Here is a 25,722-nt window from a genome sequence, read left to right as displayed (position 1 = left end):
ATGGTTTCATACATTATAATTTGTATCATCAATCATTCATATTTAATTATTATTGACTCTTCCAAAAATTAATTCAAATAAATAATATATGGTGTAATGATTATGTATAAATATTTAACTAACAATATATAAGTATTAACTCTGATATTTTTGTTCCTATTTATCTATTGGTTTTGAAGAATTTTGTTATTATTTATGTTCTTTGTGAATATTTTTTGTTCCAATTTATCTATTCCAATAAAAAAAATATTGATGCATTAATTTATTATTTTTCATGTTTTATATTATTTAATCCTTTATTGATTCACATAAGTTGGAAAAAAATTAGTGATCCCATAGAGCAAAATGACATATCAAGAAAAACACATAATAAACTTCATTTAGTCATTATATTTTTTTAACGATAATATCATATAAGTCTTTTTCCAATGAAACATATAAATAACAAGAGATGTGTAGTGTTTGATATTTAACTAAGTAGAAAGTGATTTATATTAAAGATAAAAAACACTAATATAGCTTATCAACAGAAACAAATAAATATTACAAATAATGTAGCACAACAATTACCGCAAATATTCTAAACTTATATAAGATTGTGAAGGAAGTTGTCTCACACGCTACTCTTCCTGCAATTAACGCTAACAATAAATCAAATGATTGACTTTAATAATTATTACGTCCGGTCCCTTTTAATGTGCTTTTAAAAAAGACAAATTTATTCTTATTTATGATTGGTTTTTTAACCCGATCCTTAGTTTTTTTGGTACTACTATCAAAAGAGTTTTCTCACATTTTTTGGGTAAGGAAATAATCAATTTCTGGATTCATGAATGTCTCTCCCAACAAATGTCGCTCACATGAATCGAACTATTAACCTTAGTTAATAATAAGTGAGATAATTTGTAAAAAAGAATGACTATAATTATTATAGATAAACAAAAAAACAAATAAGAAACATTATTTGTGAATTAGCATGTTTAATTTGTATATTATAACCATAAAAAACTTTTTAGTAAAGCAGTTCTGGTATTTAGGAGTACATAATCTAAGTCTAAGCTTTATTTCATGGCTATAGACACATTATTTACATAGTTTAAGCCAAACGTGTTGCCAAGTTCAATATGATTTAGACTTCCATCTTTTTTTTAAAGTGAAGTGGGACTTCCATTTTAAATCTAAAAATTATAAAACTATTCAATAATATTCGAATTTATTTTTTTAGTTAATTATTATGTATGTGGTCAAGAAAACAAAATATTTGGAACTACAAAATAAAATGAAGTCAGAGAAATAGTTTTACTTTGAAAGCATCAAACTAATTCTATGCTGATGCTGCACATATATAGTGAACTTTTTTTTATAAATATAGACAGTTTTTTATAGAGAATGAAAAAATAGAAAACTGTAAAAATATTTGAGTTTTAATTTAAATTTATGTATTCATATTTTATTTCCCGCATTTCTATAAATTAAATTGACTCTAAATTCCTCCCGATTTTATATGAATTCTAGATGAAAGTTGATGGTACTTGGATTATATTATGAAGGATTTATTAAATGTTGAGTTTTCACAATAATTCATACTTCTCTATCCAAACTGAATATTCGCATCTTGGATAAAAATTCTCATATTATTAATAGTTTCACGTTGGATACACAGTATCATAGATGCCTCTTTTTTGTTTGTTTTATGAAATAGTGGACGAATCATAAGTAAGTACTATTTTTAAATGTAACTTGATTTTTTTAGCAAAATTAAAAGTTTATAAAAATCAGAAAATTCAAAATGAAGAGTTCATATAATATTTATGTATCATCTAACATGTCGTCAGTTGATGCCAAAGAATAGTTAAAAAGTACTTAGAATCATTAGTAGCCGCATACTAGATTATTTGAATACAAAATATATATATATCCAATACATTAATAAAATGTCAACTATGATGTAACAAAAGAATAAATTATATAAAAATAAATAGGTAACTCATATTTAACAATGCAAGTGTAGAGTGGTTTATTTTGATTTTTTTTCCGTAAAACTAAGTGTATCTCATCACCTTTTGGATAGAGGTGAACATGGACCATGTTGGGCCGAATAAGATTTGTTCCTTATCCAATTCTAAATATTGATTTGATCATATTTTGAATGAGGACTTGACGCTAGATCCGAAGCTAACTGATATTCAATAAAATATTCAATCACTAAAAAAGAGATGATAACAGTAGAAATTTACTGAATAATTCCTCATTCTTGTATTCAACTAATAGAAATAAAACAACATTCTTCATGACTGCTACTAAGAAGCTAATGGGTTATATATACCAATACCTATTAGGTTTAGGATTACTACTAAAGGTTGAGGCCTTATAGATTGGCCCAAACTATTACATCATAATTAAAATATTACTTCCTAATAAAATCAGATAACCATGAAGATGGTAGCTTGTTCCTAATAGGCATGTGTGAGTGTGTTGAAGTTGGGCCCATATCATTGCCATTCCCTGGAAGAACAACCATGTCCTCAAGGTTGGAAATATTTGGGCTGGATGTGTGGGCTGGCATATCTGTTGGGTTGAGAGTATTAGGTAGGTTGGATGGGAGGGGTTCAATGAGTGGGAAAGGTGTGTGTAAACTGTGTGTGGCCACAAAGGTGGGTGAGTAATTAAGTGGTGCAGGTTTTGGGAAGTGTGTGGGCATGGATTTGAGGAGATCCAATGACTGGGAGGGTTTTGGGGACTGGAATGGGAGAGGCATGGGGCTTGAGGGAGAGTTTGAATTTTCAAATCTTTCATGGAGATGGTGTGTAGTGAATTTGGACGATCTAGGGGGAAAGGGGGAAAGAGGTAAATTTGGGGTCTGAGGGTTAATTAATGTGGTTGGTGGGGGATTTAATGCAATGATGTTTGGAGGTGGGGCGAAAACGTGTTTTTGTGTGGGTAGTGGCTTATTGAGTGGGTCGGTTGGATGAGGGAAAACAATCAGGGTTTTGGGCTTGGGTTGATCTAACAGTGGGTGGGAATTAAAATTATCCCATAGTGCAGGAACAACCATGGGAGATTTAGGAAGTACAATAAGTATTGGATTTACTTTAGGGGAGTTTTGAAATAACTCCTTGGTAGCCAATCTCTCTTCTTCTCCTTCTCTTCATTCTTCAACATTCTCGATATTTTCTTCTCCTCCATGTGTATTTGCCTTTTTTTTCTTTCATAAACATTGTGTTATCATCTTCATGTTGAGAAAAAAACATGCCTTATTAGTAGCCTGGACCGTGACTCACTTGTTCCTTATGCGATTTTGATGGTCAAAGGGGGTGGAGTGGGTTTCACGACCCTTATTGTCTCTGTTCCAGAAGATAAGAGACCTTCCTCTTTTGGTGTTGCCGACTCCATGGATGTGAGATCGTGAGGCAGCTTTTCAACGGAACCGTGAGGGTCTCCAAAAAAAACTTTTGCAACAGTGACATGTGAAATATTGGATGTATTCGCGTGTCCTCCGGTAGGGAGAGTTCATATGTCACTGGACCGATCCTTATGTGTACTTGAAATGGTCCAAAAAACCGATGACCCAACTTGTGAGAAGAACGGTTCGAGATAGTCACTTGTCTATACAGTTACAACCATAAGAGGACTCACTCACCCACTTCAAAGGTAATATTTGTTCTTTTTGCATCGGCATGAGCCTTCATTCTTTGTTGAGCATGAAGTAGATTTTTCTTCAAAGTAGCTAACAGTTATCCTCTTGTTTGCATTGTATCCTGTATTTTCGGGATAGATGTTGAACCTGGAACAAAGTCACGGGTTGTGGGTGGTGCAAGGTCATACAAAGCCTCAAACAGTGATTGGTCGATTGAGGAGTGGTGATTGGTGTTGTACCAATATTCTACCAAGGACAAATGTGCAAACCACTTCTTTGGATGAGTACCTGTGAAACACTGGAGATATGTCTGCAAACAACGGTTAACGACCTTCGCCTATACATCGGACTGTGGATGGTAAGTTGTACTAAAACATAGTTTAGTACCCATTAATTTGAAAAATTATTTCCAAAATGTACAAAGGAAAATTTTATCTCTATCGGCGACGATTGACTTAGGTACACCATAAAGACGACAAATCACATTCAAGAATCGATGAGCCAGTGTCTCAGCCGTGAATTTGGTGGGTACAGCAATAAATGAGCGTATTTTGTCAGTCGATCCAAAACAACCCAAATTACAGTGTGTCTATGAGAGCAAGATAAATATGTTATAAAAATTCCATTGATATGTCCTCCCAAACTTGATATGGAATTTTTAACGGTTGTAACAGTCCTTATATTTTTTTTTTGGCAAATACTTGTTGTATTGACAAATGGAGCATGTTCGAATGTAATCCTTGACATCTCATGCTATGTTGGGCCAGTAGAATGAAACAGCCAAGTGACATAATGTTGGTTTCCAACCCGAGTGGCCAACAAGTGGTGTTTCATGAAATTCCTTGATCAATGAGTGGCAGAAAGTCTCCGTGGCAGGTATGAAAATCCAGTTTTTAAAGAATAATAGTCCATGTGAAAAATGGAATCGTTCCTACTATTTATGATTTGTCTTGTGTTTTTGTATGAATGTTTGGCCTTCTAGTTGAGCATAATAGGCACGCAAGTGGTCCAATATCTTAGGAAATTTAGAGGAGATCGCTGAGAATAGAGGAAGGTCAGAGTTGTCACATCTAGATAAAGCATCGACAACTCGGTTAGAGGTACCACTCCTATACTTGATCTCATATTGAAACCCAATGAGCTTGGTTGCCCATTTTTGTTGTTCTGGAGTGTGAAATGCGTGAGTCATCAAGTGTTTCAAATTCTATTGATCAGTGTGTATATTGAACTTTCTCCCAATTAAGTACTGACGCCATTTCTTGACAGATTCGGTGACCGCAAACATTTCTCGGACGTAGGCCGAAGCATGTTGCATTCTGGATGACATCTTCTGACTAAAGAAAGCAATCAGATGGCCACATTGGGAGAGAACCGCTCTGATGACAGTTGTAGAAGCGTATGTTTCAACATCGAAGGCCAACTTGGAATCAGGCAAATTCAACACTAGAATAGTAGTCATAGCCATTTTTAATTCTATAAATGCTAATTTTGTTGTACTAGACCATGTAAAACTGTTATGCTTTAGTAAATCGGTGAGTGTAGCGGCGAGAGAGGCGTAGTTTCTAACAAACTTTCTATAGAAGCTGGTGAGCCCCAAAAACCCTTTGGGTGTCGTGAGTGAACGAGGTTGTAGCCAATTTACCACAGTCTGGATCTTTTCTGGATATGGTTGAACACCACTATTAGCAATGATGTGACCCAAATAACTCACCAAATTAACTCCAAAGATACACTTTGATGATTTAGCATAAAATTGGTTAGAACCCAATAGGTCTAATACAATTTGTAAATGCTTGAGGTGATCTTGTATCGAAGAACTGTAAATCAAAATGTCATCAAAAAACACAAGAACAAATTGTCTCAAATATGGCCTGAGTAAATTGTTCATTGCAGCCTGAAATGTAGAAGGTGCATTGCTTAATCTAATCTGTTCATAGTGTCCATCAAAAGTCTGAAAAGCAGTTTTGTGTGTGTCTTGTGAATGGACCCTAATCTGATAATAGTCTGAGCGACGGTCTATTTTAGTGTAAAATGTAGCTCCCCTAGCTCTTTTAATAATTCATCAATTGTAAGAATAGGAAAACGGTCCCTTATAATGATAGAATTTAATCCGCCATAATCAACACAAAATCGCTAACTCTATCTTTTTTTTAACCAATAAGACTGGTGAGGAGAAAAGGCTTGTACTTTGGATCACTATTCCTTCATTCAACATTTTAGTTAACATCTTAGTCATAGCCTTTTTTTGGGAGTGTGGGTATCTGTAAGGTTTTATAGAAATTGGGGAGGAATTTGGTAGAAGTGGAATGTGGTGGTCTTCTCGTCGTGGTGGGGGTAGGTTGTGTGGGGTTTGGAAAACATAGTCATATTGGATGAGTAAGGATTGGATTTTAGGGTCTATTGGGTTGGGGTTTTGTAAAACAGTGTTTGGTTAGGGGTCTAAGTGTAGAAATTGTATAGTATGGAGGGAGGCTATGACGTCCATGCAAAATAATCTAGAAAGTTGATGAAAGGTAGTTGGATGAATAGTAGAGTTAGTGTCTCCTTTCAAGGTAATCGTGTTTTCCCCTACTGTAAAGGTAATTGAAGGAATAGAAAAATCAGAAATCACAGGTCCTAATGGCCCTAACCATTCTATACCCAAAACCACATCTGCACCTTTGATGGGTAAAAGATAAAATGGAATATGAAAAAGTTGGTTTTGGAGAGTGATAGGAGTATTAGAACACAAACCAGTACAGTAAATGTGTGCTCCATGTCCAACCATGACTAGAAACTTTGGAGTCGGAGATATCTCCAACTGCAAGTAATGAGCCAAACGGGGTTGGATAACATTGTGGGAACTTCCAGTATCCACCAAAATAGTGACCCCATGCCCTGCAATAGATCCAGTGAACCTCGAAGTTTTTGGAGAGGGTTGTCATTCTGATGCCTGCTCGGACAGTTGAAAATGGATAAGTTCAGCAGTAGATGTATCTGGATCAGCCTCAACAGGTTCTAACGAAATCAACACATCCTCGAATTCACCTGTTGAGTCATCCGCTAAGAGTATTGAAAATTGTTGGCCTTGGCATTTGTGGCCTTGAAAATACTTCTCATCACAATTATAACATAACCCTTGGGCATGTCTTTCCTGCATATGGGATGTGGTAAGACGTTTAATTGGTATTTTGGAAGTTGTGGGAGGAATCTCATTTGGCTCACGGTTTGCTGTAGCGGAAGGTTGGGGAAACATTTAGCAAGTTGTATATATGCGGGTTTGGAATCCTTGATTTTGGACTCGGTTGAAAGAGTTTTTCTCGCTTGCTTTGCTTTTAGGCATTAAGTTTCTGATTATTTTATTTTATGACAGGTAGATTTTTTGCTCGCCATCTCGGCTTTGTTGGAATAAATTCAACGCCGGTATAATGGTTTCAAGAATGTTCCTTTAACCAAAAACTTAGCTTTATTGAATTATTAACAATTTCATATCATCTTGGCTTTGTTGGAATAAATTCCAACGCCAGCATAATGGTACGAATTTAACAATTTAACACAAGTAATAATGAGTAATATTTATTTTTATTTTCCTTTGTTAAATAAACTACTTCCTTATAGAATGTTGGTAAAGAACAAATAAATAAAACAATAAATTTAGAATTTAACCGTACCACTTCTTTCGAAGGGTTGATATAAGAAATAAAGAATAAAGCAATAAAAAAATGTTAGTTGTGGAAATGTAAATGACAGAAAATAAATGTTAGTTGCGGAAACATTATTTCTCTACTTGATTCCATAAAGAATAAAGCAATATATGGAATTATTTCTCTACTTGATTTTTGAAAACATTACAAGTTATGTGTTATACTTTCGGTTAATTCCATACATCATTTCCAAATCCTTCATCTAGTGTCCTAGAGTGATAGGATGATTTTCAAACCTTATGAAATATACTAAACAATAGTTAAGTGTCACTCGTCGGAGTAGGTTGTCACATCCTACTTCAGGCTCCATTAACTTTATTTAGCCTTGAACATAAGTTGCTTAAAATAGATGCTTGACATGGCATGTGAACTAAGGTGTAGGTTATACTTTTTAGTTCATTTGTCAACACTTTAAGAAGAAGCATTTTGGATCTTTAAATCAAATTTTAGGTGATCAAGCTAAAAACACATTAAGAACTTCATAAAAAATCAAAACTTAACCAAAAAGTAATAACTAGAATGTATTGATTTCAAAAGATAAATTAAAGAGAAGAAATTACACCATAATCCAAGTCAATTTGTAGGAGCATGAGCCATCTATCCAAGGATGAGAAGCTTTTTGGACTGAAATGAGATTACAAAATTATGTTTTTGCATCTCATTTGTCATCTCCTTTCTCCTCTTGAATTAAGAAAGAAAACTACAAACTACACTTACCTAAACTACTTTTGAGTGGAAATTCTCCAAGTAAATTACAAGAAGAAGATGTGGAAGAAGAGAGAATTCGGTTTGAGAGAGAAGTGGAATGTTAGAATGTGAGTTAGAATGAGAATGAAAGCCTTTATGAAGCCTTGAAGTGCCTCCTATTTATAGTATTTTTCCGCCACCGCCAAGTTGCTCACCGATCTCTTCAGCATGGGTTTGGTCACTTGGCCAAGCAGTTTAGTCACTTGCTTGGGGCTGACTCGCCAAGCTAGTTATTAGCTACTGGCTCAACTATGGTGAGCTACCTCTGAAAAGCCTATGGAGGCTACTTGAAATGAGGTCATGCATGAGATCATGGTTGCTTGGTGGCTAAATCAACTTGACCAAGTTGTTGGGTGCACACTACCAAGCTGCTTATTAGGCACCGCTAAGCTGTCTGCTTGAGCAGCTTTGACTATGCTGATGGTAATGTGGCATGGTGCTTGTTGATATAGTCAGATGTGTGGTTCCAAGCTGGGCGGTACAGGTGCTCTGCTAAGTTTTCTGCTTGAGCAGGTTGGCTTGTGTCAGGCTTGTGTTCTGACCATGCCATGCTTGTGTTCTGACCGTGCCAGGTTGGTGTCCAGGTCAGCTGGGCGTGGCCTTGGTCCAAGTTAAGCTGCTTAGTGAGTAGCTTCAAGTTGACTCCGTATTTTCCACATAGCCCAAGTCTTGTTGAGTCATGCTTAAGCACTTAGCTTGTCATGTCAAGCTTAAGCATGTCATTTGATGATCATTTTTGGCCTATTTTGAGCATTTTGTTTGTGTTTGATTAATTCTTCTCTTTTCCACCAAAATCCTACAAAAGAAATACACAAAGCATATATACAAGATTGTGATATTTTATCCAAAAAGTGTTGAATTAAATTGATTTTCTCAATTTATCCAAGGATGTCATGAAAAGTGTATGAAAATTAGGTATTTTTAGCACTTATCAGACTCCACCAATTTCACTAGTCCCAAAGCTTCGACTATATGAGTGGGGCGAAGAATCGCCAATTCACGCCTAATTTCTGGTATAGGCCAGAAAGAAGACAAATCAACACAACGTCCAGAGCGAGTCCCCAAATCTGGTTACATATCTTCTCAAATCTGGTTAATACCTGCAATTTTCTTTGTGAGTCATTTTAAAGTTTCTATGATGGCCTCATGTCTTGCATCATGTTGATCCTTGTTTTCTTGTAACTTGTCAACAAAGATCTACATAAGAGATTCATCGATCTCCTTGTTTGCTGGTTTTGGAGGCATGGTTCAAGAAATTAAAGCACCAATGATATTCAGTAAAATATTCAATCACTAAAAAGAGATGATAACAGTGGAAATTTACTGAATAATTCCTCCTTCTTGTATTCAACTAATAGAAATAAAACAACATTCTTCATGGCTGCTACTAAGAAGTTAATATGTTATATATACCAACACCTATTAGGTTTAGGGTTACTACTAAAGGTTGGGGCCTTATAGATTGGCCCAAACTATTACATCATAATTAAAATATTACTTTCTAAAAAATCAGATAACCATGTAGGTGGTAGCTTGTTCCTGATGGGCTTGTTTGAGTGTGTTGAAGTTGGGCCCATATCACTAACCTGACCTAAGTGTCAATCGGGGCAACATATGAATCTGACCCTATATCTGATTAAATATAATAATATCTCTTTTAGATAAAGTCTTCTCAATATTATTTATTATTAAGGATATGTAATTTGATATATGAAATAATATGTGTATATATATTGTTAATCATGTATATATATGATGGAAAAAGGGAAAAGTTTACAAAATCACCTTAAACGATATGTGTTTTACAAGCAGACATCACAAACTATTTTTTCGTCCTAATTACTCCTTAAACTTTAACTACTAATGAAATTGGTCCTTACATACATGCGATTTTAAATTACTAACAATGAAATTAAAATTAACATACTAAATAATAAAATTAACAATGAAATTGGCCAAACATATTGGAATTCTAGCAGAGATTGCTAAAAAGACGCCTGAAGTCACCTTTCTTAAAGTTGATGTGGATGAATTGAACTTAAGCATATCAAATCTCTGATATCACCATATTGTATATTTAATCACTCCACCACCCGATCAATTATTAATAATTCTACAACCACTATATTGTTATCTTCATATTGTTGATGAGGAATAATGGAATGTTGAGGTATGCCAACCTTCCTGCTTTTGAAACAAGGCAAGGTGGTGAGTGCTAAGAAGGAAGAGCTGCAACTAACAATAGTAAAGCATGCAACTGCTTTAACTTCTTCTTGAATTATCTTATGAAGATCAAGAATAATAAATTATCCTCCTCTTTTCGGTTTGTGTTTTTTAAACTTATGGCCATGGACAATTATTAGACAATAAGATATTTGCATAATAATTGATTGAAGATTAGAAACCAATAAATATTTTCAAATTGATAGCATTTATTAAACATGTCGTCATATTTTTATCATTGTCATAGTTTGATATTGTTATTATTTCATCACTCTTACACTATTTAATGAGTTAATTCCAATTTCATTGGTAGTAATTTAGAATTGTATGTGTGTAGGGACTAATTTTATCAATAGTTAAAGTTTAAGGAGTAATAATTAGGAAGAAACAATAGTTTACGGTGTCTACTTACAAAAGACATAAAAATTATGAGGGTTTTGTGAACTTTTCCCATGGAAGAATTATAGAATAAATGATATTTTCGACCAAAGAGATACTATCTACATAATTAAATAGATATGCATACAAACATGATTGGATGGGTCTGGGTAGGGTCATACTTGTCCCCTACCTGGCCCTAAATATTGATTAAGTCTAATTTTTAAACCCGAACTCGACCCTAAATCCGACAAGATCCGACCTTATTAGGAGGTCCTGATCATGATCATGCCAAGCCGGGTGAGCAGTTTGGTCGGGTCCTTCTCACCCCTACTTATGATTAAGGAAATAATTTCCTTCAGGATCTATGACTGTTCCTCCCAACAATCATCGATCACATAAATCAAACATTTGATATTTTAATCTTTCTAAATATCTAGTAGAGTTTAATACTACTAAACCAACATATATTTAATGGTTTATTTCGGTTATAACTACAACAAAAAATACTATAGAGTTAGTTTACTTTCTATTGTGTTTTTTCTGTGTACACCACAATTTTGTATTTTTAAAAGGTTTATTTCAATTATAACTAAAATAAGATAAAAATACTAAAGAGATACTTTATTTTATATTATATTTTTTTTCTGTGTACACCACAAAAAGTGTTTATTATCCATATATTTTCTGATGATACATAAACTAAATTTAAAAAAGGTTAACTAAAACATTAAATTTATAAGATTTTTATTGAGGAAAATGATTCTTTGAAAAGAAAACCCAAGTGATAAAAATCTCAAAAAGTTAACAATAATCATATAATTATCTAATCATATATGTTTGATTAGTATGTTTACAGACAACCAGTACCTGAGACTTACATTCTTATTTTCTATTATTAAATATTTAATTTTTATATATGTTATTTTAGAGAATTATATCACATTTTTTATTAAGTATACATGAAATTATACTTTTTGTCATAAAAAAAATATTATGATCATGCTTTGAATTCAATTATTGTAAAAAAAATTGCAACAGGAAAATTATTACAAAGAAAATATAAAAAAAAACATTTCATATAGTAAAGGATAAAATTAAAAGATGAGGGATCCACTTGAGTAACTTTATTAAACTTACTCCTCGTCTTAATATCAATTTTAGGGAAATCTAGTGATTCTAATGAGTAAGTAGATCTAAATCATTAGATATCCCTAGAATTGATGACTATGATGGAAAATAAGTTTTAAAATTTTACTCTTGCAGTAAGTGGATCCCCACTACAATTAAAATATAAAAATTATATATGTTCAATTATATATTTGTCTCTTAATCATATTTTGACTTTATATATTAGTATAAATGTCCAACTTAAAGTGAGAGATGATTAATATATTGATAGTGGTTACATGATTTTTTTTTATAGAAATTAAAAATGTTAAAGATAAAATAAGAAAATAAAAATACTGCATAGTAGTACTTATATTATATTTTGTTTTTATATATAGAATAGAAGTATAAATATAAATGAGCATGTATGGTGATGGAATTCACAACTGCATTAAAAAAAATCTACTTAGAAAATAGTATATGTTTTTCCTCAATGTTAAGAAAATATCAAGTTTGAGAAGGAAAAAATAAAAACAATAAGAAGGTAGGTTAATGGAGACCCGTCAACATTCCCAATAGGAGAATTTTTGCTTTTTAGTGTAATATTTATATAATATTAGTGTAAAGATTTATCCATAATTATTATATTATCTATCATTTATTTATATTATTTTTAAAAAATTAATGATCATTAAACATGAATAGTGAATATAAGGTGAGTGAATGCATACTTTTTTTCTCTTTTTCTCTTTTTCTTTTCCACCTAACACATAAGAGAACCTCATGCATTTAATAAGGGATTTGATTTTCCTGGTCACAAACAAATTAGCTAGTCATTTACTTTAATGCTTTTATCATTTTTCAACTTTACATTTAATTTTTCATCTCTTTATTTCCCCCTCTTCAGTTAATTTCATTTATCATTGCTTAAACTACAATCAATAATGTGTTGATCTAGTAGTGCAAGACTCTGCTAAATTCTCAATGTGATAAAAAGGTTAACAATTCAATTCAGAGAGTGACACTTATTGGGAGGATCAACCACAAACCCCAAAATGAATTAATTCATTACCCAAATGGTGAAAAAATATAAATTTTCTCATTAATTTTGTAAATGCACAAAATTCTACCCGATTTCAATACTTCCAAGCTTTAAGAATTCAAAATGTGCAGAGGGATTAGAAACGTGAAAAGGTTATGCATACCATATTTGAAACTGTATTTTAATTGTTTATATTATTTAAATTTTAAAAGTTTGCTGAAGAAAATTAAAAATAGACGCGAATAACTACATTAAAGTCATAATTGGTTGTCTTAAAAAATCATTAACTAAAATCTACAGCAAATAATAATTTTTAAACATATTTAGAGTACCAAATTCACTTAATGTAAGGTTCTATTGCAAATAATGCATAACTCTTAATAATTGTTTTAAAATATTACAAACTTTTATCATCTTTATAGGAAAAATAGAGCAATATTTTAAACAAAAAAACTATAATCCATTTCAAAATTTATATGAATTTTATTAATAATTACTAATGTAGTTACCAAATTGCCTTTCATTTTTACTTTCAAAGCATATCAATAATGAAATAATGTTGAACTAATTATATTGTTATGCATGGTAAAAGGTGTAATTGGAAATTTATCAAAACTAAGTTTGGGTAAAAAGGAGAAGTGAAATTATTCCAAGACTTCTTTAAGCATGTTTTAGGTCCACAATCAATTATAGGCTTATAGTTGAAGATATTAAAATTTTCCAAATTGAGTGACTTAAAAACTCAATTTTTTGGGTGTCCAATTCCATGTGAAATACACACATACTTAATGATCATATTTAAGTTTAAACATTTTATTTACTTATTGGGTTTGTCTTCCTTGTAATCAAAAGACCCTCCTTTAAACTAATTATGTTTTATATACTTTTAAGTAGCCTTGTTTTATTAATAATTCTTTTGTGTAATTAGTTAACCTACAAAATTTTCCAAAAAATAACATGATGAGAAAGGGAAAATGATACCAATAGATGCACATAATTTCATCAAATAATTCTCATATAAATAAAATTTGCAATCAAGTGTTAAAAGAGTTAAATTAAAACTAAAAAATAGTAGATAAAAATTTCTTTATTAGTTGTAGGGAATAAAGGGAACTATAATTTATCAAGGCCCATAAAAAAAGTTGTACGGATGAAGACAATCATGTAGGATGAAGAGAAGTGTTATTATTGGAGAGAGGTTGTTATGTGAGTGGTTGAGTACAACACAAGGCACAAACCAAAATAGTATAATTTCACAGAAAGAGATAGCCACTTTAAATGTTCTAATGTCATCACATTCTCATTGTTTCAATGTTTCTGGTTTCTGCAACTATAAGTCTGTGACTTACCCTTTTTGCATGTTTCTTTGTTTAAGGCCATATGATTAGGCACATGTGCCCTAAATGGGCCATTTTTCAGTACTTAGTGGCCCTTCAATGGTGGTACTATTAGGACCACTTTGTCCAATTCCATAATGATGGGTGTCTCAGAACAACTTCAGAATCTTTTGCTGATTTTTGGAGTGAAACATTCCAATACTGTCACATAATTGTTTTTTTTGTATAACCAATCATCTTACTGGTAAATAATTAATCATTTTCGAGGTGTATAGTTATCCATTTTGCTCTCATATTTGACTTTTTAATCAATCTAAAAATCTAGTAAAGTCTTACACTACTAGATAACGTCTTATTGATTATAACAAAATTGTTTGACCTTACAATTTTGTTTCTCTTTAGTTTACTTATAAATGTAGTCATGGTTAAATCTATGGGGACATGTATTGTTTAAAAAAATTGTTGTGGATGAGGATAAAAATTCAAACACGTTGATGAATAAAAAACAAGGGAAATATTTCAAATGTTAATGCAACCAGAAATAAGTTTAGAATTGATGATTTGTTTATATTCCTTCAAGAATGTCTTTAGGTCAAATGTTAGAAATAAAATAAAAACCTAACTAAAGGGTTGATAAAAACCGAAGTCCACTGAATTAACACCAAAAAAATATTCTACTCTATGTTGGACAATCACAATATTTTTTTATAGTCTTCTCACATAAAATATATAAATATAGTGTTTACTAATGAAATCATTCTTATTCAAATACTACAATACAATATGTGATATAAAAGAGTAATTAATATAGATGAAATCCAAAAGTAATTCAATCTCTTTTTTCACACACTACAATGTGATATCAACGAGTATTAGTTCAAATGATACATGTTTGATTCCCTTTAAGCAAAGTCTTAGTTCGAGTCTTATGAATGAAAAAAAATACCTGATACTTGTGGATATTTCTGACTCAGACAGAATTGTCTCTAATACGAGAATAGCTAGGGAACAAAAAAAACACTACAATGTAAAAATAATGCAAATCATTCAATTTTGGTGCCATATTTTCTATCGACCTATGCTTCTTTAGGCCTGCATCATCTAAATATTTTTCCCATGCAATAAGTGACATGTTTTATGACCTTTATTTCTTTCACACGATTTAACCTCACAAACCACGACTACAATATAAAACATTAGTTTATTACTATGTCCAATCTACAATTTAATAGCACCATAGATATCTCATACTTTAAAAATGCAACCATGCAACATTAAAAATCTATGGAGTATCAAAATTCTTTTTTATAAAGTAAATAAATTATAAATCGAATAATACTTTCTAGATACTATCATCAGATAGAAATGGAAGGAGAAAATATAGAGATATCATTTTGCTTAGGTTCATTTGTCTGCGGCTCTACACATCTGTAGTTCCATATTAAATTGAATTTGGCATTTACGAGGTTAATGCATGAATATTATTATACCCCCAACCATATATAAAGGAATATCCTAGGAACTTAGTCAAGATTCCAAATTGAAAGTATAGCGTTAAAAGTGTATTCACAAAAGAAGTTATATAAGTAGTTAAACTTTCATAAAGACCATTCACACAAAAGAAACAATGTATCAATGTCACAATTTACAACTATCCATTCAAAAAAGAACCCACGTAGAGCGATAGAGATTATCAACAAAAGCATCAATGTTTAACTTCACCAACTTCATTCCTTGAAACTAGGTACGGTGTTTAATCTTATAAAACAAGTTTGAGTTGTTGTTGCAATGAAAAGGTGCAGATCTTGTATGTATTGGAGTGGGGGGAAAATCTATTATCCCAAATATTATGCTAGAAATGAAAATATGTTATGTTAATTAAAATTTTGAAAATCTCATTATTATTGTTCTTTTTTATTCATTTCATTTATATCAGACAAAACCTAAGATAACATATCAATGTTTTTTGAAGTAGAAGTATTAGGTACAATTAATGACCTAAGAGTATCCTTAGTAGTGCAACTCATTTATTGTCCTTAAATGACTCCCACAACTTATTTTATAATTGATTACATATTTTAGTATATTAAATATTTTTTCCATTTTTCACTATAATGGTGCAACTCACATTTTGTCCTTAAATGGACCCCACTATTTGTCTATTTGGAGTATTTTCAATGGTGCGCATTCAAGCGAACGTTGTTAAATGATTGAAAGTAAGTACACATTTAACAACACTCAATCAAGCGAACGATATTAAATATTTACTTTTAACGATGTTTGTTCAAATGAGCACTGCTAAATACATATTCTCTACTTTTAAGAATATTCACTCAAACAAACATTATTAAATATCTATTTTCTACTTTTAACAACGTTCGTTCAAAACATCACCAAAACTCACATATGGTCTTTATTTTGTTACTATCCACTAGAGATGCTATAAGAATATGTAGTTTAGATTTATGCATATGGATGACTTTCCCCTGATCAATAACACAAACTAATAGAGTTATGCACGCTGGGATTGGTTATATTAATGGGGTGGGTTTTTTTAATAACCATCCTTTTGAGAATTTATCTATTTGTTTTTAATGGTAAAATTTTAATTTTATTATAATTAAAAAGATAATTATGTCATTGAAAATTTATTTCTCTTTGTTTTTTGAAACATTTATCTCGTATTGAAAAAGATCCTAACTCGGGTTTTTTGAACTTTAATGTTGCATTTTCTTTTAGGGTTAATCTGAGAGTATGATTTTGGAGGGGAAAAAAGGGAAAATAAAAACGTGAGAACCATGAAATATATTTATGAAATAACTCTAAACTAACCCTTACCAAAGTATAATATAATTTTGAAAGTACATCTTCTCTTATAAGAGTATTGTAGTCTATATAAAAAAACTCAACCCCTTTTGTTCTTAGTCATATGTCAGAAACACGTCCCTTAATAAAAGTGATAACTGTTGATATTCATTAACTTTATTATGTTTTCCTTATGACCTTTTTCTATCTGATTAAAAAAATTCCTATTATTTACACATAGTTACTCATAGGAAAAATAGTTACCTTTTCCTATCTGGGTAAACTTGAAAAATAGTTACCCAGGAAAAATTTTGAACTAAAAAATAAATAGGAAGAAATAGTATATAAATTATCATATATATACATATTGATGTTAATTGAAAGGTACATAAAAATTATAATATTAATATTATTATAAGAATAAACATCCTTTCTTTGTGGTTGGGACATTGATTGAAAGGAACGAGATGTCTCTAGAATACATTGATTTTGGAAAAAAATAATAAGGTATATGCAAAATGATGTTGCATGCACTTTGTTGTTTTGCATGCGAAGTTCAAAAGAAAATTTCACAGCCATCGAACTCTCCATTGAAGTTTTTTTTTGGATAAAGAAATGCTGAAAAAAATTTGACTTAGCTCATGATTATGATTTATGAAACACACAAATTCATACCAATGGTTTTCCTCATGATGTAAACAATGACTTCATATATGATTGAAATAGTGGAGTGGGTATTTGAATGATGCAAGCTTACAATATTCATGCCAAACTCATTCCTTTAAATAATTTCTCCTCTTCTTGTTTGGTGGGAGAAAATAGGCATTGTTAATTTTTAATATTACTATTAATATAACCATTTTTGAAAATAGGGACCAAATTGGTGTTCTCAACTAAAAAATAGTAAACATAATCAGGAAAATTATGGATGAAATGATCAAAAATTGGCAAAGTGAAAAGGGAAAAGTCGTTGTCAACCGATTTAACCCAACTTTTTAAACAATAATTTAAACTAAGCCAAAATATATAAAAATTTATGAAGTAAGAATAGTTGTTATCCTAAGAATCATATATGATTAGAAGATAAAATGTATGTGACTTTTTAAATAATATTATGAAATCACATAATTTTTAATGTTAATCATCTGATTGTGTTTCTCAAGTTATTATTGTCACAATTTTATTTATAGAATATAAGAGTTTTATATACTATCAATTTATTATCGATTATTCATTTAATAACTATTAACTTTTCAAAAAAGAGTAATATAAATAAATTATAAATAATATATGACTATGTATAAAATCTTTACCCACTTATAGTACATACATATTCCAATTTTCTTTATATGTACATAATAGAATCAAATGTGAAGATACGATCTCCTAACTAGCTATAAGGTGCCTAAATGGCATTAAATGGTCTGACACCCTTTTGGCTCCTTTTTATTGATGTTGCATGCTTAATTAATATTTCATTCCCCAACCTCTATTTAGTTTCAATGTCCTTTTTTATATATATTATTATTACTACATATATATTTTGTGTCTATCGACTCGCATTTTTATTTTTTAATATTGAATATTTAATTTTTATATATTTTATTTTATAGAATTATATCATTTTTGTATTGAGTATACATGATTTTATAATTTTGTTTGAATATTTAATTATGCATGATATTATAATTTTGACTATAGTTTGAAATTGAATGTAGAGTTTCTATATGATATAAATTACTATAAAAGAAGTATCTTCTATGAAAAAATAAGTCTTTAATCATTTATTTCATTGTATCTTGACACGTATTCAAAATTGTGATTTTCCTTATTTGAAAATTTTGATCGAAGATATATTTTACATTTATATATTAGTAAGAGTAAAGTTGGGATATAGAAATTACGTTTATTTAATTACCTATATACCCCTTAAACATGTTTTACCTTTATATAGTAGTATAGATATGGAGCCACATCTTCTCTCCCAAAATTGTACCATTTCATATACTCATTGTTTCTTATTGGCCAGAAAAGTAAAACAATAATTAAATATATATTAACTTTGTATCTGACCAATGAAAATGAGAGAATACATGAAATGATACACATCTTAGGATAAAAGATGTGCTCCCTGTAAAGGTAATTTATATATATGTTTGCATGGTAATTTAATCATCAATTAACACATCTTTTTTACAATATTATTTCCATATTAGGCACTTATTAACAAATCTTTTTTATCTCAGCTCCATAACATATCATGAGTGAGTAAAAATGATATTTATTTGTGTGTGGAATCTTTCATAATTGATGTGTAAATATAACCAATGAAAGATAAACCATCGAGTGTATTTAATGATGGTTATTCCAATGTCTTCGAATTATTTCTTGACTCTTGGAAACTATGAATTGTCTAACTTAAAAGGTTGGAGTATGTCTTGAAATTACTCATTGACTCTTGAAAACTATGAAGTAGTGCAACTTAAAAAGTTAGAGTAACATTTTTCAATGTATCTTAAAAGTATGACAATAATTTGTTTTTCAACTGTCTTTTTTACGAAGTTTTCATTCCCTTTACTATATAAAAGGAACTTGGGAGCAACAGATGCACAACGAAGTGTGTGAAGAGCAACATAGAGAGAAAGTGATAGAGTTTATATTCACCTTAGTGTGAGACTTGTATTCCTAATCAGATACTGGAGAGAATTTGTATTCCTAGTAAGATACTATAAGGAATTTCTATTCCATCATTTTTGGATGAGTTTGAATGTTATCCTCATAGAGTCAGAGATACAAATATTATGATCATACTTTCTATAATGTGCATATTTTCTGGACTAAGTCTTGTTTTTGTTTTCTTCACACATTAAAGAGGTTTTTTCACATTAAAATTGTTGGTATAATTCTTCTATTTTTCTCCATTTACATTATTCACTTGCTTTCGTAGTGCCCATTTTATATCATACATATAAAGAAAATTGGTTCTAAATTTCTCAACAATATGAAAGAAAAAATGTATTCACTCTAAATGTATGAGTTTTATATATTGACTTGTTAAAAATAATATAAATAAATGGTGGATAATATATTGAATGTGTATTTATTTTATCTAAAAAAAATGGCAGGATTGAATATTTTTGGCTCATGCTCGTGCTTGTAGAAGGGAATTTTTTTGCAGAATGACTCATGTTCAAGTAGTCAAATTTCATCTTATACCTAAACCTTTTGGTGACTTGGTTAGGTTTCTGTTAAAGCTAAGAATATAAGAGATTGTATTTTTCTTAGGATTCTGAATACACAAGTCTTCTATTCTTTCAATATATTATTTTAAGTTAAAATTCTCTTATTTCAATGCATCCTTTCTTATCCTTAAAAAACCCTTTTTCTACCCCGTATGGTTTATCTTTTAGATTAATTTTCATTTCTAAACTTATGCCCCTTTCTCGGATCAAATAAGGGATAATAATGTATCAATAAAAGTAAAAATGTTGAAATAGTGTATGGATCTCGATAAAGTAAAAAAGAAAGAATAAGAAAATCATTTACGAAATGATTATTGAGTAGGTGATCTACAAAGTTACATTGAATCATCTATATAAAAAGAATGAAAAACTAATTAACCTAACATCAAAACTAACTAATCAATTAACCAATATAATGTCACATATTCACATACAATATTTACATAATACAATATATTTCAACAACAAAAAAGGCAAAAAAGAAGACAGTTATTACAAGTATTTTATTTTGGTTCAACTCATACCCATCACCCACATCTAGCCTTTTATAAGTATTGTTTGACAAGACAACCTTTTTAAGTCCTTGAACATAATAAGCCATATTAAATTAAGGATTTAGGTAATTATTTAAATTCTTTCATTTATTATCTTTCAAACACTTAACTCAAAACACAAAACTTGTAACAAACCTAATAATCTTATATTAATCTGTTTCTGAGTTGATTTTTGAATACATATTAAGTAATTCTGAAGTTTTTTTTTTATTTTCCTCATCTCTAAAACTTATCTCACAAATAAACTATAAATTACTATTTTATCCAATCATCTAATTAAACTTTCTAAGATTTTGTTCAGACATGAGCTAGGACCACATTTTTCTTCATTAGCAAGCACCTAACCTTACTTGGACATTGATTGCTAAGGTAAGGTGCCAAGATGTTAACTCATAAGGAACATTTTGTACACTACAAGTGTTCTTTAAGAAAAGCTAAACTATTTATGTAAGTTTTGATCGTTCCTCTCACATTACAAATAGATTCACTTAGTTTAAAAAACCTATAATAAATTCTTATATACTTCTAAGATTTTTTTAAATTGTTCTAGTAGTGGACGTTTATGCACATCATTATATCTTATTCTTGCCATGATTTAGAGACTTATAGTATAGAGCATTTTTCTAATTAATGGATACTTAATTGAAAACTCAGTTAAATCATACAAACCCATTTACGTACGAATATTAAAAAATAGACAAACTTTATTAAAAAACTTTAAAATAATAGCATCCTATATGGTAAACAGAATATTAGAGAAGCAAAATTAGATTAATCAATATGGTTTATATATTGTCAATGCATTATCTATTATTCATGTTTTATCATTTTTATTCTTCAATAAAGTAATATAAATGAATAGTGAATAATGTGTTGCATGTATATAAATCTTTATACTGACAATAATAAATATTACACTCAAATCCATTGTTACATGGGTATGGGAAGAGTGAAGAGTCACAAGTGAGACACCACATCTTGAACCAAAACTTTAGGCATTAGTTTCATGGGTCTTTACTTCTTATAAACTCTTTCATTCCTCCCCGTATATCTAATGTGAAACTTCACACTTGAATAAACCAACACATTTTATGTATAATATATTCTATAATGCACCTCTAGTGTTGTTTAATGAATTTTCTTATAAAAATAACAATTTTTACCAGATAAAAAATAACAGAGATTTCCATATGCATTCAAAGGACCTTCTATCCTTTTGAGCTTGTAAAATCAATTGTTAATTTATATAGGTATTGAAGAAAATCATTGCAGCTCAATTGACAAAGTGTGTTCAGCGGGTACATGTAGGCTTGAAAACAAGGAATATAACTATTTTATATCAATTTGTTAAAAAATAAAATAATTTCCATTAAAAATGTTATCAGAATTTTTAATGAAATTAATTTTTAATGAGATTAATTTTTAATGAGATTATTGTTTCTGATTAATGGTAAAAAGAGTATTACAAATTACGAGGAATTTGTTGAGCACATCGAGATAACAAGAGTAAGAGTGTAATATTTATATACTGACAGTACAAAGATTTATATATAATTATTGCATTATCCAATATTTATTTTTATTACTTTTATTTAAAAGTTAATAACGATTGAAAATAAATGATGGATGATGCAGTGTAAAAAACTTTTATAATGTCATTACATACTTCTCTTTTCTCTATAGAGTAATAACTTTTTTCTTCAATTGTCATCTCTCTTTTTTTTTTTAATATTGAAAGTTTGAACCCCCTTAAGAAAATAATAAAATCCACACGTTCCATGCTTCATGCTCTTCTTGCTGGTGATAGAATCACAGAATTATTGACAATAAACTTTAATAATATATTTGAATGAAAACGAAAGAATTAAAATCATATAAGTACCATTTGATTTTTAGTATTGGTTAGGAGATGAACACGTCAAAATCTAGGTACAAGAAATAAATTTAAAAAGTAGATGATATCATGATAAAACCAAACACGTTTTTGATAAATAATGATGGCATTAGTTAGGTGTATACAATATGCAAAACATGATTAATAATATAAGATCTTATGTCAAACATCATAGACATATACAAGTGGCTCCAATGAATGAAAATTTCAAGGACTTTTTACTTTAAAACAACATCTAAACAAACATAATAAAGTATGAATAAATCAGTGGCTAGACACTAGTTTTTGGAAAGGAATTAAGAAGAATATTAAATTAATAAATTCTGCAAACCCCAACCATCCAATCTTGCTAATAAAGTTCAAACCCATCAAACAAAACCAACAAAATTATAATAAAACATGATATATACATTATTAGCAAACTCAAATATGTGTCGGTCCAAATAATACAAAAGTTGTCTTAAATAATAAGATAATGACTATCCAAATAATAATAAACTCAAAAAAATGAGATTAACTAAAACATAGATAGAATAATATTCTATTGATCCAAATATATCTGACCCGAAATGATTCTATTTAGATTTTCTTGTATTGTATGATATTATGTAAGATAGGTGTTAGTTTGCACATAGCTTTCAAGCATGCTTTAGAAATTTCATGGCTTAACTTGAACAGCTAGACTCTAATCCAAACTATTACTCAAACGTCATCATCTCCTTCAACCCTTTTTATATCAAAAACATTGTTCATTTTCCTCTCACACTCAATCCAATAAAAACACTTCAAACATAAAAACCTTTCACTTTCTCTGTTTCCTCTGTTTTTATACTCTGTTTTCCTCTGTTTATTACTCTGTTTTCATTCAACCAAATACATTAAAATGGAGGGTCTTATTCCATTTGTTTACAAGGCTATTATGCAATACAAGAATGGAAAAGAAGGACCTATAGGGTCATGGATTTGTGACACACCTTCATACTCATATATGAGACTTCCCGGTGATTCGGGCCGGTTTCAAGACTCTGCTTCATCACCATCATTCAACCTTGCTTCCTCTCCAAACCAAGATATTGTTTCCTCTAGTGTTCAATCTCCACATCATTGCTTAACACATCGTAACGTTACAGCATGATCATAAATTCTACTATGTGAAACCAAACCAATTGGTATGTGCATGAAGGAATCTGAAGGTTCATACCAACTTGTTTTGGTAATTCAAAGTGATAAAGATTGTGCTTTCAAATATTGGGAATATTGGTTCTTAGGTTGAACTTTAAAATTGTGAGTGTGTGGTAATCAAAAGGGTTCCTTCACTTACTTAATGGTATTGTGTAAATTGTAAATATGTGTTTGTTTCTTAAGAATATATAGTTTGGGTTATATGGCCAAAGGGTCTATGTAACTAAGTTTTTAAGCAAAGTAATTCTCAAATTGTATGTGTTTCTTGGCCTAATTAAGGGGCCATGAAAACTATGGTTATGTATAATACAACAATTAATCTTTGTTGTTATTTTATGTTCTTATCCCAATTCTTCTTTTTCTAACATATTTTTCATATGCATGCTAAAAAAGTTGAGGTTTAAGACACAATTTTGGAGGGATTTAATATTTTTTAAATTAATTTTCAGGAAATCCAACTATACAAGAAATATAGTCTATATTCTTGAAAGTATATCATATTTACATATCATAATTAATATAGTTATTAAGAGATATAAAATGACAGCTAGATGCATGATACTCTTACTTATTGGAGTATAAGGAGAATATATATGCGTAACCTTACCACCTATAAGTAGATTGACTATTTCCAGAATTTGAATTCGTGACCTCATAATCAATAAACAACATTTTATTGTTGGTAAACTCACTAAGATATATAATTGATTAAAAAGTTATAATGATAGTTCAAAGATAAATTATGGGATAATTATTATATGAGAATAATGTATCTTATATATGAATACTTTATTATCTTTTTTTTATCTTATTATATATATATATATATATATAACATATTTATTTTAAAATTTACCGTCTAACTTAACATCCGATCTTGAAAGTTTTTTCTGTAAAAGATTAACCTTGACACTATTGTTGATTTACTTTATGTCTAAAAGGGTAAAAAAAAACCAAGTTATTGGAAAATGAAATTACAATTATAATTAAAAAATGTTGGTCGGCAATTATAATAATTGTATAATTGTTTATTTTGTTGGCATTGGCAGAGATGGGTCAAAACTTTGATCATAATTATATATAATCATACGTTCATTAGAATTGTTTTAACTAATACTAATATTAGTTTGGTGGAGGGCAATAGCAAAATGGAATATATATTGTTTACAAGTATAAAAGAAACTTCCTTGTAGGAACCTAATCCAAATTGAATTTTTCATTGTAGACACTGTTTTATATACAATCAAAGTGGATTGCAGTTTTTGTCTTTAATCCATTAATCTATTAATTAATATTGGGAGTTGACACTATCCAAAGTGATAACTCTAATTTTAATCTATACTATATATAAAGTCAAAACATGGTGTAACCACCACCATGGCATAATTTCTATATTCCTATTTTATCCTTCAAAATTTTAATTTAAAAAAACCATGTAATCTATATCTATACTTCTATACTATATATAAAGCCAAAACATGGTGTAACCACCACCATGGCATAATTTCTATATTCCTATTTTACCCTTCAAAATTTTAATTTAAAAAAACCATATAATCTTTATCTATACTATATAGAAAGCCAAAACATGGTGTAACCACCACCATGGCATAATTTCTATATTCCTATTTTACCCTTCAAAATTTTAATTTAAAAAAACCATATAATCACCTCAAATATATTAACTATAAATTGCATATTTATACTACTTAATAAAGGAAAAACCTAACCTAACTTTCATGAAGTTATTTTGGGTTTTCCTATTTCATATTTTATAACTTCTAATTTTATTGTATAAGTTATACTTTCATCTTTATATATACTTATACTACTAAACATTTATTTCATATTTTATAACTTCTAATTTCATCTTTATAACTTCTAATTT

General features: G+C 29.9%; 3 long non-coding RNA genes across 3 annotated transcripts in view; 2 read left to right on the top strand and 1 right to left on the bottom strand.

The window, feature by feature from the left end:
* On the top strand, nucleotides 4,644-4,973 carry LOC109360266. The gene is made up of 2 exons (XR_002109146.1): nucleotides 4,644-4,737; nucleotides 4,904-4,973. It is a non-coding gene; the product is annotated as an uncharacterized LOC109360266 (long non-coding RNA).
* Nucleotides 10,275-25,722, bottom strand: part of LOC109360813 — a 17,979-nt gene continuing 2,531 nt past the window's right edge. The window contains exon 3 of the long non-coding RNA XR_002109221.1: nucleotides 10,275-10,383. This is a non-coding gene — a long non-coding RNA (uncharacterized LOC109360813). The remainder of the gene's footprint in view (nucleotides 10,384-25,722) is intronic.
* Nucleotides 19,599-25,722, top strand: part of LOC109360814 — a 17,601-nt gene continuing 11,477 nt past the window's right edge. Inside the window, exons 1-2 of the long non-coding RNA XR_002109222.1 lie at nucleotides 19,599-19,680; nucleotides 24,719-24,726. This is a non-coding gene — a long non-coding RNA (uncharacterized LOC109360814). The remainder of the gene's footprint in view (nucleotides 19,681-24,718; nucleotides 24,727-25,722) is intronic.

The sequence above is a fragment of the Lupinus angustifolius genome, chromosome LG11 (genome assembly GCF_001865875.1).
Source record: "Lupinus angustifolius cultivar Tanjil chromosome LG11, LupAngTanjil_v1.0, whole genome shotgun sequence".
NCBI classification, from domain to species: domain Eukaryota; kingdom Viridiplantae; phylum Streptophyta; class Magnoliopsida; order Fabales; family Fabaceae; genus Lupinus; species Lupinus angustifolius.
This window is presented reverse-complemented; position numbering and strand designations above follow the sequence as displayed.